The 17,992-nt window shown below is 48.3% G+C and overlaps 1 protein-coding gene across 3 annotated transcripts in view; it reads right to left on the reverse strand.

The window, feature by feature from the left end:
• The window catches only part of DLGAP4 (DLG associated protein 4), a 341,768-nt gene extending 327,505 nt beyond the window's left edge, over nt 1–14,263 (reverse strand). For 2 of the 3 annotated variants that reach the window (XM_050917280.1, XM_050917281.1), the window contains exon 1: nt 14,020–14,263. The gene's annotated coding sequence lies outside the window, so the exon portion shown is untranslated. The remainder of the gene's footprint in view (nt 1–14,019) is intronic. The other variant, XM_050917283.1, reaches the window with a different exon arrangement.
• Between the last annotated feature and the right edge of the window lie 3,729 nt (nt 14,264–17,992).

The raw sequence follows: 17,992 nt of genomic DNA on the forward strand, positions 1-17,992 counted from the left end.
TCAGCAGTGGCTCCAGGCACCAGCACTCCAAGTGCGTGTCTGGGGTGGAAACCGAGGGGGCGCCCTGCTGGTCCCTGCGAGGGCGGCAGGCAGGCTGCCTTTGGTGGCTTGCCTGAGGGAGATTCGCCGGTCTCGCGGATTTGGCAGCAATTTGGCAGCGGGTTCGCGGAAGCCGCGGGACCAGTGGACCTCCCACAGGCAAGCCGTCGAATTCGCGGGACTGGGGACATCCTGCAGGCAAGCCATCGAAGGCAGCCTGACTGCCATGCTTGGGGCAGCAAAAAAGCTAGAACCACCCCTGCCCATCATTCATGGGCATGAGATCCCCTCCCAAAACACCACGGTGCCATGGAGAAGTTGGCAACCCTCCAAAATGCCTGCTGTGCTATTGGGGTCTCCTATCACATCCCTGTATTTTGGGAGGTCCCTGGGGAGTTTGTTGAGGCTGACCCTCTAAACCATCAAGCGCCTAGCAATGGACTTTCCTCCCACATGCAGTTGCATTTCAGTGGGCCCCAGTTGTTGGCTTTTGGGGAGGTGCTATCTATTAGGGCTCCAACTGCAATACAGGACATGCACCCCAAGGCCCCCATTGTATTTTGGGAAGGGTGAGGCAAGCTGCGTTACCCTCTGTGCCTCCAGCATAATTACAGGGGGTTGCAATGTGTATTTAAATGAGCCTGGGAAGCAGTTTGTGATTCACCATGGACCCTGCTGCTGATATTAGGAAGGAATTGTGAGATCTGAATAGTTTGGGAACTGCTCCGCACCTGACGTTAGTGTGGTTGCTAGGTGATTAAACCATCCATCTGTTTATGACAGCACAGGAGAACAGTGAGTCAGTCCCTTTTTGTACGAGAAAGAGAATGACTCGATTCAGCATCATCCCCCACCCTGCTACTGCCCAACTGGGATGGGCCCTGTCCTCACTGGACATTCACAATGAGCCACTCGAAAGGGGCCCCTACCTAGTACAGAAGTGACTGCAGGCTTTGACCACTCTGAATGCACTGCAACAGCCACATGCCATCTCAACAGCATGCTGCTCCGTCACCATTCAGTACTCCGGCCTGGCAACACGGCAGGAGATCCACAGTGGTCAGGGCTGACGCCAAACAGCTATAAAATTACAGGGAACGAAAAACATGTATTCTGCGCGAGGCAGACTTAAAGATCTTGTGACTGAGAATGCAGCTGCTCAGCAGAAGACTAAGGGGACATCCTAGCCCCATGGAAGTCCAGGAGAGTTTGACCATTGGCTTCAATGGGGCCAGGATTTCACCATCTGAAAACGTAGGAGTACGTGGGCAGCCTTAGCATTCTGCATCCATCTGTTGGTCTCTGCCATCCCAGGGACCCAAAGGGCATCATTCTAAATCAATCCGTGTAGAAAACTTCAGACCCATTGGGCTGTTTGTAACAATATAACAACATCAGAGCAGGGTGGAAAAGGGCAAGTTGGTTTAGTGACAAATTTCAAAGTTTCCCAAGTTTGACAAATCCAAATAAATGTTTCTAGTTTTGTTTTTAGTCCCCTGCTCCTGCCGCCTTTTCTTTTTCTTCCTCCAACCACTTTTTAGTGGCAAAATGGATAAAGGAAAAAGATGGGAAAAGGGAACAAAAACACCCACAAAAGAATTGGTTTCTCAGTGTTGGGGAGTTTTGGTTGAAAAACTGAAAAACTTCTTAACAAATGAAAAAATGTCCACCCAAAAATGTTATTTTTAAAAGCCACATTTCACCACAAAAAAATTTGAACATTTTTTTTAAGAGTTCTACTAAATCACACGGTGAATATGAATGAAGGTCAGCCAGAAAGTGCAGACTCTGCTTGTATTTCAATGCAGAGGAACTGTTGTGTGCAAATCCAGACAAATCAGAGACCACCAAGACTTTATTGTTGTCACTTTACCCCACACTATGGGCCAGATCCCACTGAAGTCCATAGAAAAACTCCTGTTAATTTCACTGGCATTTGGCTCAGACCTCATGGCCATACGGAGCCTCACATCAGTAGCAGATGCGAATAGATGAGCTAGAGCAGTGGTTCTCAACCAGGCATACGTCTACCTCTGGGGTATGCAGAGGTCTTCGAGGGGGTACATCAACTCATCTAGATATTTGCTTAGTTTTACAACAGGTTACATAAAAAGCACTAGCAAAGTCAGTACAAACTAAAATTTCATACAGATAATGACTTCTTTATACTGCTCTCTATACTATACATACACTGAAATGTAAGTACAGTATTTATTATCAGAGGGGTAGCTGTGTTAGTCTGGATCTGTAAAAGCAGCAAAGAGTCCTGTGGCACCTTATAGACTAACAGACATATAGGAGCATGAACTTTCGTGGGTGAATACCCACTTCGTCGGATGCATGTGGATATTTATACAGTATTTATATTCCAGTTGGTTTATTTTATAACTATATGGTAAAAGTGAGAACGTGAGCAATTGTTCGGTAACAGTGTGCTGGGACACTGTTGAATTTTAATGTCTGATTTTGTAAGCAAGTAGTTTTTAAGCGAGGTGAAACTTGTGGGTATGCAAGACAAAGACTCTTGCAAGGGGTATTATAGTCTGGAAAGATTGAGAGCCGCCAAGCTAGGGCAGTGGTTCCCAAACTGCAACTCATGGAGCACTGGTTGGTTACAGGGTGATACCGCTCCTCCTTGTTTCCAATAGCTTCTGTAGCTGTCCAGGCTCCTCACTGCTGCCAGAAAGGAAGAGGCGGAGCTGGCCTAGCTCCTAGGGGATACTCCTTCATTAGAGGAGGATAGGGCACAAGAGTTGCCCTCAGAGTCTATAGATACCATGTCCAGGCAGGAATGAGGTAGCTGGGCAATATGTGCAGGAAAGAAGGGGTGGCCAGGCAGGACATGCAGGAGAGAAGGGAACTGAGTGGTGGGGATGCAGGTGCACTGAGGGGAGAAGTGGATCAGGTGACAGAGGCAGGAGCAGGGGGAGCAGATGGAACAAAGGGGGATGGGAGACAGCAGACCAAGTTCTCTGCTGATGTAACTTGCTGACTTCAGTGGAAATACGTCAGCAGAGTCTGGCCCAGCGTGGGGCCAGGCCAAACCCGTATCATAGTAGCAACAGTTGAGACTACACTAGATCCTTCCTTGGTGTTGGGTTCCACCTAAGCAATTGCTGCAGCTGCAAAAGGCACACCCAGGAGGGGAGGGGGAGCCTGTCCAACCCCAAATGGGAGGATCGGTCTCCAGGAGACGATCAGCCATTAGCTGGTGCCTGCACCTTGTGCAAGTCAGGGAACCCCTCCCCTATAGCTACAGGCTCCATATCTATTTCCCAGTCCCCTGAGCCCACTGGTCCCCACTGTCGCCCATCTTTCAGTCTTCCTGATGGCCCCATCTGCCTTGCATTTGCTCCCTAGGGTTCCCTCAGAGCCAGACACGCCAGCACTCAGCCCCCAGACGTGAGCGCTGGCTGGGGGAGGAAGACAGGCCAGGCTGCGTGGGAAGGATATTTTCTTAGCACATCCATTCCCAGTTTTCAATCTTCATCCAAAGTTATTGGCTGCTGCGTTGATAAGCGATGCTAACAGGACTGGGTGCTGGGAGGCAGGGAGTGAGCCAGCCCATCACTCAGCAGCTGCTGGCAGAGAGCAATTGGAAGGAATGTGGTGCAGGCAGAGGGAGTGGAGGCACTACCAATGGGAGGGAGCGGGGAGCAGGAGTTTGCATCACACCTGTGCATCTCCTGTGAGGGGAGGGGGAGACATTGAAGCAGCAGCCAGGCTCAAAGGAGACAGCATCCCTCTCTGGCTCCTCTCAGCTATGTGGAGGAGCAAGGCAGAGTGATCAGAGGTGGAAGGAAGGGCTCCTGGCTTGTGACCAGAAATGCTTCCATTTCATTCCCCCATCTCCATCTGACCTCTGTTGAGAGGGCCCATTGTGCCATTCAAGCTCCACTATCCCAATGCCTTAAAGATAGATAGCTTGGTGAAGGGCATTCCATGTGCCCTTCCCTCTGTGGTGTGGGCGAGGGCGTTTCGGAGCACGCGGACCAGGAAGGCGTCACAACATGGGTCCCCGCACTGCTCCACCTGCTCTTCGGATTTACTACTTGTGTTACTGGAGCCCCAGGAAGCCCTGTCGCAGGTCAGAACCCTCGATATGTAACAAAACCAGACAGTCCTTCGGGCTGCTCTGCCATGGGAGAAGGCCCCAGCGCACACCTGCTGCAGAGAATGGCTGCTGTGTTTGAAATGGTGGTAGCTGGTCATGGCTGACCCCATCCACCCCCAGATTAGTCACTGCCAGTCAGCAGGATTCTACACACTAACCTCCCTGTCTGCACTGAGCACAATCCTGTTTTACATCGTGTTAGCAACATGGGGCATTCCCCTGCATAGACAAGCCCTGCTGCCTCCTCTGGCCATGGTCTTCCCCCTCTCGGTTCCACTCCACTCTGCCTTTGGAGATGAAACAGTTGGTTTGTCATCTGGATCCAGACTCATCTCAGTCCTACGGCTCATGGCAACAGGAGAGAAGGGGACCAGAGGTGAAGGCAACTGTAGCTGCAAAGAGCCATGAGCCATGACAATGTAAATACCTTGAGGCTGGGTACTAGTACCATGTGGGGGCTAATACCAGCAAAGCCAGGCCTGCCTTTGTACAACCACGATGCACCTTTCCTTCCAGGGAGCTCCAAATGCTGCACAAACAATAGGCCTCAAAACTAGAACCAGGTAGGAAATGATTTTCCTGTCCTGGGAAATTTTTTGAGATTTAGAAAATTTTACCATTCCAAATCTGGACAAAGAGCTGAAATCCCAAAAACGTTCACACAGAGTCAATCAGAAAAAAAATCCAGCTGCAGTCAATCAAAATGTCCCATTTTGATTTCAACCCTTGGGTTTTTGGGTACCACAATTAGCTTAAATTTTGGAACAAAAAGTCATTTTGAATAAAGAAAACAAGATTTTTTTTCAAAAATATTAAAAAGGGGACACTGAGAAAGAAGCGCTGATACTGTTGCAGCCGTTTTTTGGAATGAGCAATTTGTTGCACCAACCCTTTCCCATGCACAGCTTCAGTCTTAATGAAGCAGCATTTTCTGACGGAAAAATGTCTCAGTGAAAATTTCCCAACCACTTCTACTCAAGTCACTCCAGAAAGGTGCATCAATATCCCCATTTTACAGACTAGGAAACTGAGGCCCAGCAAGTTGCAGTCACTTGACCAAAGTCTCATAACTAGTCAGCAACTGCACCAGGAGTGATACCGCCGATTCCTGATCAAACCACTAGCAAACAGTTTGTGCAAGAGCAGCTATGACTCTGGGATAACCGTGGAAGGTGTCAAGGCCCTCCCAGTCACTCCACCACAGCACAGCTGGTTGAATAAGCATATCACTCCACAAAGGGAAGGGACCGGACAGTTAGGAGCAAGGGTGTCAATCCAAATAGCAGTTAGAAATCCAGTTGCAACGCAGTGTGGATGTTTCCATAGGTTGCTGTGCCCAGCTTAGTCCCTGAAAAACTCTCTTAGGAACTTATATGGCCCCCATCACCACATTATCTGTGCACCTCACTCTTTATCCTATTTATCCAGTGAGGTAGGGCAATGCTATTATCCCCATGGAGAGCTGTCACGGAGAGACTCGGGGTGTGTCTGCACTGCAATCAGAGGGGGAGACTAGCTTTAATCTAGCTAGCACAACTAAAAATAGCAGAGAAGACGCAGGGGGAGAGACTGTGCAAGCCTGCCCTGGGTACATACCCACATTGCTAGTTCATGCTCAAGGGAGAAAGCTTCATGGCCAAACTGGGCACCGCAGCCTACCCGAGATTGCAGTGGAGATGCACAGTGAATGGCCCAAGGTCACCCAGGGAATGTGGCAGACCAGGCTCTTCCACATCCCAAGCTAGCACCCTAACCACGGGACTATCCTTTCCCTCCAAGCCTTTCTAATGGGAAAGATTAGTTGGATTAGGGAACTCGTTAGCAAGGAAGTGTCAATTCCATTCCCCATGGTAAAGAAACTGTGCCATTAAAATTCTCTCTCCTATGACACACTCAGAGCCTATTTCAGTAATAGCTTGGCAGTGGAATAACATTAGTGAACCTATAAATATCTCCTGGGGTGCTGCTTTGCTGAGAAAGATGGCAGGAGCTAGGCTTGCCAAGCACAGGTTCTGCAGCGCTGGTAGTCTCCATGGGGTTTAGATAAGGAACCAGAAATGTGGACACTTCCCCAAAGCTCAGGGTCAGCACAAACTATCGGGGTGTCCTGGGTCTCTCCCATTGGTCAGGAGATCTCATGAGTATGAACTGCAGAAAGGCTGTTTCAGGATGAGACAACCTTTCTGTGAGCAGTCACCTGACTGTTTTCAGCTCTGGCTGAGAGTGAAACAAGGGAATCAAACAAGAGCCGAAGCCAAGGGCTGTGTAACTGGCGGAGGGCAGGAGGAGGGAGGGGCAGGACTTTACTGTGGTAGGAGTGAGAGTGGAGAAGAGATGGTGGGAACCATTACAAGCTAGTTGGGGTATTTCCTAGGTGGCAGTGGTGCTGGCCTGGCTATGCAAACACCCTCATTAGTGTTGCCAGTACAGAGGGGAAGATACACCCATCCTAGAGACTGACTTAGTGCAAAGCAAGACTTCCCTGGGAAGAGCAGAGGGTTCTCATTCCAAGTTCCAGAGCTGCCAGGTTTCCTGGTTGGCGTATGAATATTCCCAAGTAGGGATGGGCTAGTCGGCTTGGTTACAATAACCCAGTGATACTAGGAAACTCCTGAGAAACAACTCGCAAGATTTTTCAGATCAGTTTGAATGTCCAGAACAAGCAGCAGGTTAAGTGTCCTGATGCTGCTTATCCAACCTGAACTGACCCTCCAAATCACCCTCACCTCCCGGCACAGAGAGCAGGGTTAGGAGGTGGGAGCCCATTGAGCAGCGAGAGCTCCCCTTTCTCTGTTCTGCTGCAGTCCTGAGTCCTTCCCTCAGAGTGGATGGGAGCCTGGAAGAATACTACCTCCAAGGGAAAAATGGAAAGGAGGCGCTAGCCCATGCTGAACACATGAGGTCAGGGAGGGGAACAATGATGCAATAGCTACACATGCCATCAACTGCTGGGACCCTCCAAATGCATTCAATAAGGAGCCAACTTCCCCATTCAGATGGGTGATGAAGGGGCCAACAAGGGTGCTATTGGCTGATAGTGTCCCTGCTGCTCTGTGTCTAATCTGTGTCCCTGCCCAAGTTGATGGGGCCATGTGGATGTTGCTCGCAGTCACAGCTCTTGTAACAGCCTGTCCTTCTCCACAGAGCATGGAGGTATGTAATTTGTACATGTCCCTCAGCTCACCGTACCCTCGTGGGATATAATTCATTGCTTTCAAAAGCACTACATAAAAGTCAGGACAGTGTTATCACAAGAGGAGAGAAGCATGTAATGGCTTTGGAGCTCACGGTACGGCTCCTTCACCGGAAGAAAAGCAAGGATGTGACCTGGATACTAAATCAAGCACAGCAGAGTTCTCCTAGTGATTTTCACAGGTAGGCCACTTCCAGGGCAGGAAAGTGGGCAGGGGGAATCAAGGCCAAGAGGGTCACAGGCTGGGAGGATGGATTCTTTCCTATAAATGCTCCTTATTCAAAGGCATCTTAGAAGACCCAGGAAGTCACAGGGAAACATTCTGCTTTCAGTTACACTGGAATAAATCCAACTGCAGTGACACCTGTGCAGATTTACACCGGGGTAACACCAAAGTGTTAGGCCCACTGCCTCCAGAACCATGGAGCTCAAGACATCAGAAAACAGCCTTATGCTCATTATCCACTTCCCCACACTCACCCAGCTTATGCTGGGAGCAGAAAGTCCCCTGCAGAGGTCAGGAGGAAACTCTTCTCACTCATTTGGCATGGCACAATGGCCATGTGCAATGCTGTGATGGAGGGGAGGCTTCTTTCCTCTGACACATCAGCTATTGTTTGGCCACTGTCAAAGGAAGAATATTGAATGTGGTGAACCAGACAGGCTCCAGCGCATACTCCTTTACCAAATGTACTTACAAACATGAGCTTCTGCTGGAGACAAATACAGTGAGGCTTGGGAGATGGAGAGGGAGCATTTCTCAAACACGTTACCCCTAGCCCCTGCGTGTCTGTGAGGGTAAATACAAATAAACAGGTGAACAGGGGCTCATGCAGAATGTTACAAGCCATGGGGCAGATCTGCCTGTGCACGTACCAGCTGCCATCTCTGCGCTTTGTAAATAGAGGGGAGAATGGTCGGAGCCACCATTACTGTCATCCATTGTCATCTCTCCAGGGAGATGGTGTGAGTAGCACTCACCTTGCCAAGACTCGTTGAGAGTAATGGCCAACGCATTTTTTATTTTTACTGTACACTCTACAGATGGAATTTTCAAAAGCACTCAGTGCTGGCCTAGCCCGGCTCTCACGGGGCATTTTCCCCTTGATTTCAATGTGAGCAGAGTTAAACCAATGCCCAGTGCTTTTGATAATCCTGCCCTTAGTGTATAAATAAAAAGCAGAAAAGCTTCTGCTAACATGTTTCAGCAGCTACAAAGCTCCAAGTGTCCCTGCCAAGGCCCACATTTGGGTTGCGCTGTATGACAAAGATCCATCATGAACAAAACACAAGTATATTACAGCAGAAAACTTCCTGTAGGGGGATAACTCTTTCCATAAGCTCTGTTTCAAGAGTCTTTATTCTAATACCACTAATTTGCAATGGTAGGTGTGAGTGGAACATCGGATTCACATAGAATGAATGATCACTCTCATAGCTTTGGGACCAAGATAAATGGTGCCCCTCAAAATGTGGGACAGTTGAGATGCATGGCATCAAGGTTTATGGAAGATGAGGATGGACTCTTTGAAGGATCAGAAAGCCATACTCTATATACAGAGGCATCTTGCTAACCCAGGAGATACAGGATAAATTCCATGTAGCGCCTCACCTGGGACATACCTAGATAAATGTATGGCCAGAGGCTATTTTGGAGCTCTCTGCAAGCTCACACAGAGAGTCAGACCTAGAGGAGCCAGACTTCTTCTGTAATAATTCTGGAAGCTGTAATTTATTCTCTCAGCAACCGGGAAGTTTCCTAGGGAGTCACTGTGAGCCTGGCCCTATAGCCCTTACTCAGGGAAAACTCCCATTGAAACAAATGGGCTATCAGTCTACGTTCCATGCTTAAGCCAACTCCCAATGAAGTCAGTGAGAGCTCAATGGAAGCTTGTCTGAGTAAAAACAGAGTCCAAGCCTCAGGGTCTGGTTCACTGGGAGCTTTCCCTAAAGCTTTGTCTACACTAGAAAATTAGGTCAGTTTAACCACATCACTAAGAGGTGTGAAAAATACACACTCCTGAGCAGTGCAATTTAGCCAACTAAGTCCCAGTGTAGATAGCACTAGCTTGACAGAAGAATTCTTCCATCAACTTAGCTACCGCCTTTTCGGGAGCTGGATTACCTACGCCAATGGGAGAATCCTTCTCGTCAGCGTAGGTAGTGCTACACAGAAGTGCTACAGAGGCCGTTGTTGGGTTTTAAAAGCATAGACAAACCTTGAGTAACACCTGGATGAGTCAGAGTTCAGATATGGGCCCTATGTTTGTTTTCTTCTGGATGCAAACTATAACACAAAACCACACATGGAGTTCATTAGGTTTTGCTAACATTCTCTCAGTCTAGTAACCAGAGATTGTATCCATGGAGGCATCCAGCTGAGCTTCAAAATAAGACAGTGGGAAGCATTTACAAAGCACGAAATGCAAATAAACACGCTGCAAAATGTCACAGTTTGGCTGCAGCAGCCAATGGATTCCTAGGATCAATCAGCTGAACAGGACTATGTGACAGGAGCCATTTGAAAACGTACAAACCAAGAATTTTTCTAAACAAGGCTTTACATTCTGTGTTACTCACTTCCATGAGCACACAGCACCTCGAAATGGGGCTCATATTTAAAGTTTACCTGGACTCCTCAGAGCTCCAGCACAAACAGCAATATTCAGAGTAGTTACATCTTTATTTGCATTAATGCTCCAGTTGATCATGTGATCCCTACTCCAAATAGCTCCCTTTGCTCACCCCGGCTTCTTCTGGCAAAAGCCTGAGGGTCAGACCGTGACACCTTTACTCACAATGAATAGGGCCAGCTACACGGTCTTGCCCTGAGTGAATAAATGCACTTTACACCATGCTGAGAAGATCAACAGGCCATCAAGGGGAGAAAACCCTAAGTTAAGGGCTATCTATTAAAAACACCCTCCTCTGAGCCCCTCGATATTTCACTATGGGGCAGTTAACCAAATCACTTCCACTGGCTACAGCGGCAGTAATGGTGTCTGGGGACAGAGCTAGTCTTCAAGGCAGTTAGAACAGAAACCATGCAGAATTCATAGATCAAAGTCAACACATTGAATAGCACCCAAAAAGCAAATAGGAAGTCAGCATGAGCGCGTGGAGAACAGGTGGCTGACACCACTAAGCACAGGCTGATGCTGCCCATGTCAGCCCTGTGCAGCTAAACTCTGCACACGCACATCTGAAAAGGCAAATTGTGATGAAAACATTCCTCGCAGGCACTTTCATTTCAGGATCCTGCTCTCCTCATGCCCATGCCGATGGAAGTTCCGTGCACATCGGGAAAGCAGAATGCCACATGCAGCCGGGTCCCCAATGTTGCCTATTTATCTTGGAAGGCCGCGATATCAAATCAGTACACACATCAGAAGCCAATTGCAGACACATTCGTGTGGGCCCCTCGTGCTCATTTCCAACCCCCCTGTGCTGTTATTTGCACATATGCAAAGATGCACGATGGGTTAATATGAGAAAACATCGCTCAGAATGCACTCAGGTATCAAATCAGCCTATCACATTGCTCCTAATGTTTGTTTGGTTTGAATTTTTTGGTGCACAGGAAATTTAGTCTCCCAGGATGAAATTCACCCCTGTGCACAGGGGCCAGCACCAGTCTGTAGGAATTCAGGGAGACATAAATCTCACGTTAGCTCTGTGGCACAGGCATGAATTTCACCCTGAACTAGTTAATTCCTTAAGCACTTCAAAGTCTCCATTTCATGGCTATGTCTGGTACATTGTGTACAAAAACATCCATGGGAGTTAAGGGACAGATCTTCTACTGGCATAAATCAACATAACTCCACTGAAGTCAGTGGAAGTATTCTGATTTACACCAGCTGAGTTTCTGGCCCTGGATGTGGAAAAGACCTCTTTCATCACCCAGTCCATTTCCCTGCCAGCACTAGAAAAAAAACTAACCCAGGGGCCTTTCAGAGCAGCAGGACTATATGATCAGCTGGCATATTTCCTCCCAGAGGGATGCTTGTATGTTAGTTCTGCTGTTGTCATGTTTCATGGCAGGAGAGGCAGTTTCACAAGGATTTGCGATTATTAAACCACTATTCTGAGGTTACTTGATCCTGTTGCTTCCCCAGCATGCTCCCTTTTTTTTTTTTGCCATTTGCTTCCATGGGGTGAGAAGTGAAATCCCCCATTTTCACTTGGGTCACCATTTAGAATGGTGGGTACGGGACTGGACTGGAACTCAAGAGCTCTGGGTTCAATTTCTGGCTCCGTCACATGCTCTCTGCATGACTCTGGGCACGTCTTGGTGCCTGAGTTTCCCAATTACAAAATGGCAGCGAGGTACCTCCTTTCTCCCAGCCTTTGTTTGTCTTGTGATTCAGATGGCAAACTCTTAGGAGCAATGGCTGTTTCTCCTGCTGTGTCTGCACTGCACCTAGCACAATGAGGCCTGGGGCTTGGCGGGGGGTTTCTATGTGCCGCTGAAATATAAACAACAATTTCACAACCCCAAACCCTTAGAACCAAACTGGTCCCAAATCCACATTTGGATGGCAGCCTCGGGCTCTGTTAGGAGCTCATGTTCTTACACTGAGAGAATTCCCTTTCTCCTGCCTTCCCTCCAGGGTGAGGGATGCCCGCTGAGCTTTGCTTCCAGAAAGTCCATCCACTTTACTTCCCTGCAGTTCCTGGTCTCTTCTGCCAGCTTCACAGAGCCCAAAGAGGTTGGGATGCAGGGCACCAAACAGGCCACACAGCAATCCTGGGTCTATACCGACCAACACTAACTCCATGGTTAGACATTACCCATCTTAGGTTTAGATTCCAATACCCTCCTCTGCTAGGAATTGTGACCGTCTCAGACCACCTTCAAACCTTGCCGCCCACCTCCCCCGGCCACGAGAGCACTTTGCCCACAGCACAGCCTGCTGGCACCTTTATGGCACGGCACGTGTGTTTGCTATCCAGCCCAACCACAATACAAGAGAATCAAACAAACAGGAAAAGGAAGCGGACAGGAAATAGTTTGTTCTCTTTTGCTGCCTCTGTCAGTTGCTTTCACACAATAGCTGGGCTCCTGCTGCTAGCACACATGGTGAGCTCACGGCATGCTGCAGTACAGAGAACCTGAGCTCCACTCAGCCTGCAAACCAAGCAACTTGGGAGGAGAAAGCATGCAAGCAAGCAAGGCCAGGCAATATCAGCTCTGTACTTCTATCATTCCCCTGCACCTTTGCCTAGCTCGGAGCTCGCCATCCACCTCTCTCAAAACAGTTCAAGAGAACAGGTTTCCTTTGAGACTTTAAGTCTCACTCCTTCAGGTTTTCCATCCCCACCTCTCCCCTCCTACTCCAGCACGCGCTGGGAGTCCCGTGAAGGGCTGCGTGCTTGTCATATCGCTCCAAGGTTACCCCCGGCCAAGCCCCCACAAGCATGGGAGCATGAGCTCACTGCAAACACCTCCTTCTCTCCCAGTTCATCCCCCGGCTCCACGATTCATTCTGGAGGGGGGTTCAGTGCCAGCAGAGCACCTGAAATCTGGAGTGGGCAGACACAGGCATACTCCTGCGCACACACTCAACTGCTCATTGCCTTTGCACGCATGCACACACACACTTTATGCATTCAGTTGCTCATCACACACGCGCTTCACACACGCTCAGTCACTCCATCACATTTGCACGCGTGCGCGCACACACACGTTCAGTTGCTCTCACGTAAACATATACACGTTCAGTTGTTGATCACGCATGCTACTATCCTGCATTAGAAGGCCTAAATATCTCAGACCTGTGAAGCAGGATGGAGGGCAGTTCTCACGCCTTCTTGCGGGCTTAGTGTGGAGGAACAGGGAGAAGGCACAGTACATGAGGCTTTCCTGCCATGTGGCAAATACCCTAGGGTTTCTCCCGCTACACCGCACATTTCTCTATCTGCAATTACCTACTCTGATTGCATCCACATTGAGAAATCAAAGCCCCTGCTATGACTTTACGCAAAATAGCCTTAGCTATGCAGCAGGAGTATATGCAGGAATATAGCCTTGGCTATTCAGCATCTATCTCCTTCCATCAGCAGAACTAATGACTCCCAGCCTGTGGACACAGCTACCTGCTTTCAGGGACTGGGGTTAAGTCAATGGGCTTGAACCTGAGCCAAGATAAAACCCAACAGACTGTACAGTGCAAAAGACGCATAATAAATCCTCATCATCCCACCACCAAAGCTGTGCAGGGATCATGCCATTTTGATGACAACTTCCTCCCCCCTCCGCAACACACACACAATTTGGCAAATGCAAGACACTCCAGGGGAGCAGGCAGGTACATTTCAAGGACTTAGGAGTTGATTAGTTCCCTAGAGAGCTCTAAAAACTGGCCGAGGCTAGATCCCAATCCAAGCAAACAGCCCGCAAATAGCCTATGAATCATCTCCACCTGCAATCCCGTATGAAGGGGCGTGGGGGGTGCTCGCCCTTCCCACCCACCCCCTCAGCCTCCTCCAAAGGGAGATGTTAATAGCAGTGACCTCTCTCTATTACATGCTTCGTTACCCCAAGCAACACCCCCCCTCCGGTGGAGACAAGCCCCTTAGTCTCCAGGCCCTGCACGCCTTCTCCATCACATCACCCCCCACCAGCATGCCCCTTGCTAGGAATGAAAAATACAGGCAGCTCTGCTCTCACCTGGCTCTCCGTGGAGGGGACAGTAGCAGCGGCTCACAAAGGAGCTATTCCTTGCCCAGGTAGCACTTGTCCACAGAAAGCTTTGGCTGGAGCCCAGGATAACGGCTGTGGCAGGCTTCTCCTTTTTTATTTTTATTTTTTTTTTGTCCTCTTCCCTTTTGGAAAGAATCCTCCTCTCTTTCCCCCTTATGCAGCAGTCTCCGTTCTCCCTATGACGAGCACTGATGTGATGCCCATTCATTCAGCTTTTCTCCCCCCCCCCTTCCGCCTCGCTTTCCCTGTATTGAGGTTGTTAGTGATGCTGCAGCAGTGCTGAGAGCCCCTTGAGAGCACAGTGCAGAGAAGGGGGCGGGGGGAGATGCTAAAAAAAAAAAAAAAAAAAAAGGAAGAGGGCTGCCCCCAAAACCAGACCTGGATCTGCAAGAGGACTCCGGAATTTTACACCAGGAAATTAGGACAGGGAGCAGAGCTGGGCCCAAGCTGCCACTGAACATTGCATTATCTGGCCACTGGCTGCTTGAATCACACACCAAATAAACACACCCGAACAGCTGAAGCACTCAATAAGTTATTAGCAAGAAGCTGCAGATTACATAAAGAGGCAGGCAACAGCCAGACCCTGCTAGAGTTTAGGCTGTGTCAATGTTCCCGCTACTCTCCTTTATTTTTAGAGGTGTATAGCTCCTCGGCTGCAAAGGAAAATCACCACTCAGAGGTGAGCTCTGGCATGAAAAATTCCATGCCAAGAGCAATTATCGTTCCATGTTGTCTGTAGGGTTTTAACAATGGGAAGTGAAGTCAGTGTCGGGGAAAGGTGCCGTGGTGCTGGCCCCGCAGACTGGCAGCCCTTCTGATAAGAAAGGGAGAGAATATTTGGTGCTTTTCTAGCACCTTCCCTCTGAAGATCTCAAAGCACTCTACAGACTGCAAGCCACCAACCCACTTATCAACCCAATTTTACCAGAGAGGGACTTGCCCTCAATCACACAAGTGATCTGTGACTGAACCAGGAATTGAACCCACATCCCCAAGCAACCTTGGCACTACATCAGGCTGCCCTACCCCAAGCTTTTGTCATCCCATCACCTCCCTTAACTACAACACAATCCTCTCCACCTTCTTCATACCACACATGAGCTTCCTCCATGCACTGCTCAGTTCCCATGCCCAACTACCGACCTGGAGGAACCTGGCCCTCAGTTGCCTATCTGTGGCAATGTTTTAAGGGTAGCATAGATGCTTGCAGCAGCGACGGAAGGGGATTTTCCGTCGCTGTAGTAAATCCATCCCCTCAAGAGGCGGTGGCTAGGCCGACCTAGTGGTGTTTACACTAGGGCTTGAGTTGGTTTAAGTACGTCTCTCAGGAGTGGGAATGTTTCACAGCCCCGAGCAATGTAGCTGGGTCAGCCTAAGTTTAAGGTGTAGACCAGGCCTCAGTACTATTGCTGGGCTCGTCGGTGAAGTCCTCCTGGACTGAGCTCTCCATGGTGCTCTGGAGTGGCTGCCACAATACGGCTCCTTTGCCTGGAAGGGCCAATCCCTTGCATCTGCAGCTATGTGGGGGGCCCAGCACTGGAGCGAAGAGTCCCTTTATTTTGTTTTGAATTTATTTTCCGGGAAGGGCAGTTCCCCAAGTGCTCCAGCAGTGGAGCCTCAGTTGGCCTCACTCTTGTTACCCATTAGCGATGGTGGCTTTACTTGACCATGGACATCGCTCTAGCTCAGAAAGGGATTAAGACCACTGGCTCATTCCACATAGGCCAAACCCTACACCCCACAAGTGATGCTTTTCAGTTGTGGGAGAGCATATGAGTATGTGCGGAGAACAGTAGGTTTCAGAGTAGAACAGTCAGGCAGCTTATGGTTAACACACAGGTCTGGGAGTCAGGAGATCTTGGTACTAATTCCTAGTTCTGCCACAGACTCACTCTTTGATCTTGGTTTCAGAGTAGCGGCCGTGTTAGTTTGTATCAGCAAAAACAAGGAGGAGTCCTCGTGGCACCTTAGAGACTAACAAATTTATTTGGGCATAAGCTTTTGTGGGCTAAAACCCACTTCATCAGATGCATGGAGTGAAAAATACAGTAAGCAATATATATAACGTGTCCTGAAGCTTCCCAGCCTGAATTTTGGCAAGGAGAATAGGCCACTTCCACCTTAACTGAATTGGCCTCGTGAGCACTGACCCCTCATTTGGTAAGGCAACGCCCATCTTTTCATGTGCTGTAATACATATACTGCTTACTGTATTTTTCACTCCATGCATCTGATGAAGTGTCTTTTCGCCCACAAAAGCTTATGCCCAAATAAATTTGTTAGTCTTTAAGGTGCCACAAGGATTCCTCGTTGTCTTTGATCTTGGGTAAGTCACTTAGTCCTACATTTGCAAAAGTGTCCGTTAGTTTGGGGTACCACCATTTTTGGATGCCTGACCAAGAAACACTCAGGTGCTACGGGGGGCAATCCAGATAGAGATGCGCAACATTCGTCAGCGGGTCTGAAACATTGAAGCCTTATCCTCTCCGTACCACAATTTTCCTACCTGTAAAACCAACATAATGATGCTTACCAACCTGAGAGCTGGGGTATGAGTTTACATTAATTGATGTTGCTTTGAGATCCTGGGCTGGAAGCCATTACAGACATGTTTATTAGTTTTATTGCTTTAGGCCAGCATTTCTCAAACTGAAAGCCTGATTTTCCTAACAAAGGCTCCAATCTCTAAGAATAATGGAAATCTACAGATATTTTCCTTCCTGTAGCAGTTTCAGTCTGGATTCAGCAAAAGCACAGCTGCCCTCAGAGCCATGAATACCGAATTGACCATTTGGCTTTTGCTCAGTCCTAAGGGGAAATAATCAAGCAAGAAAAAGTAATCAACACACACATGCAGTGCTGTCCATGCACTGAAAACACTCTCCCAGAATGGGCAATTTTCTCCCTAGTCTGTCAGAGGTGGCTGGATCCTTTTGCTGAGCCTTAGGGGACAAATGCTACCTCAGAATTGGAAAAACCCTCTCTAGCTGCCTATCATCTCCAAATGGCTTTTCTTTGGAAACTGAACCTTCAGCAGGTTATTTGTCAGAAATGGAGATTGGGGCCTCAAGGCATTATGGCGACAGGAACAGAATCTGATGGCAGGGGCCTCTTCAAAAGGCAACTTTCTGCCACAGATGCAGAATGCATTTCATCTCAGTCAAAGGCAAGAGAGCTCCTGGCACCAGGCCTTGGTACCAGCCAGTCCTGCTCCTTTTGGCTTCCGGAAAGCAGGGCTTTCTCTGTCCTCCTGCCTCTTCTGCATCCATACAGCTCCTTCTGTCCACCCTGATAGGTGAGAGAATGAAAATAAAGGCACGATTGCCGCTCAGCCTGCCCTCCAGCATGTCCAGGCAGAGAAGGGACCTGCTGTGCTGCTCAGGGTATCATTTTCTGCATGCCAGAAACAAGTCGGTTTCGATGGTCTGTTAACAGAGGATAGAAATACAGCAGGGATAGTGGAGTGGAGGAGCTAGCAGCAAAAGAATTAGTCAGAGCTGTGAAAAAAAAAGATTTTTTGGTTCACTGGCAGTCCTGAAGAATCAAAAATTTGGATAGAACAGGTTTTTTTTCAAATTTTTCAGCAAATTAAAAAGTCCAAGAGAATTTCATTTTGGGCCCAACAGAATGTTTCATACTTTTATTTAGATTTTGGCCATTTTTAAATGTTGATTTTTAAAAAAATTAAGTTAAGAAAATTTTGAAACTGACAACATTGAAATGTTTCATATTTAAAATTCTTTTTAGGGTTGTTGTTTTTTTTTAGCTGAACAATTTGGTAAAACCAACCCAAATTCACAAAGCGTTTTGTGTCTCCAAATCTGCATTTTTCACCAAACAAATTTCTTTATGAAAAATGCCACCCAGCTCTCTTAGTAATGCCACAGAACTGAGCACACGCACACGCACACACACAGACTATACTATGGCCATTCAG

Source organism: Gopherus flavomarginatus, chromosome 11 (assembly GCF_025201925.1).
Source record: "Gopherus flavomarginatus isolate rGopFla2 chromosome 11, rGopFla2.mat.asm, whole genome shotgun sequence".
Taxonomy (NCBI): domain Eukaryota; kingdom Metazoa; phylum Chordata; order Testudines; family Testudinidae; genus Gopherus; species Gopherus flavomarginatus.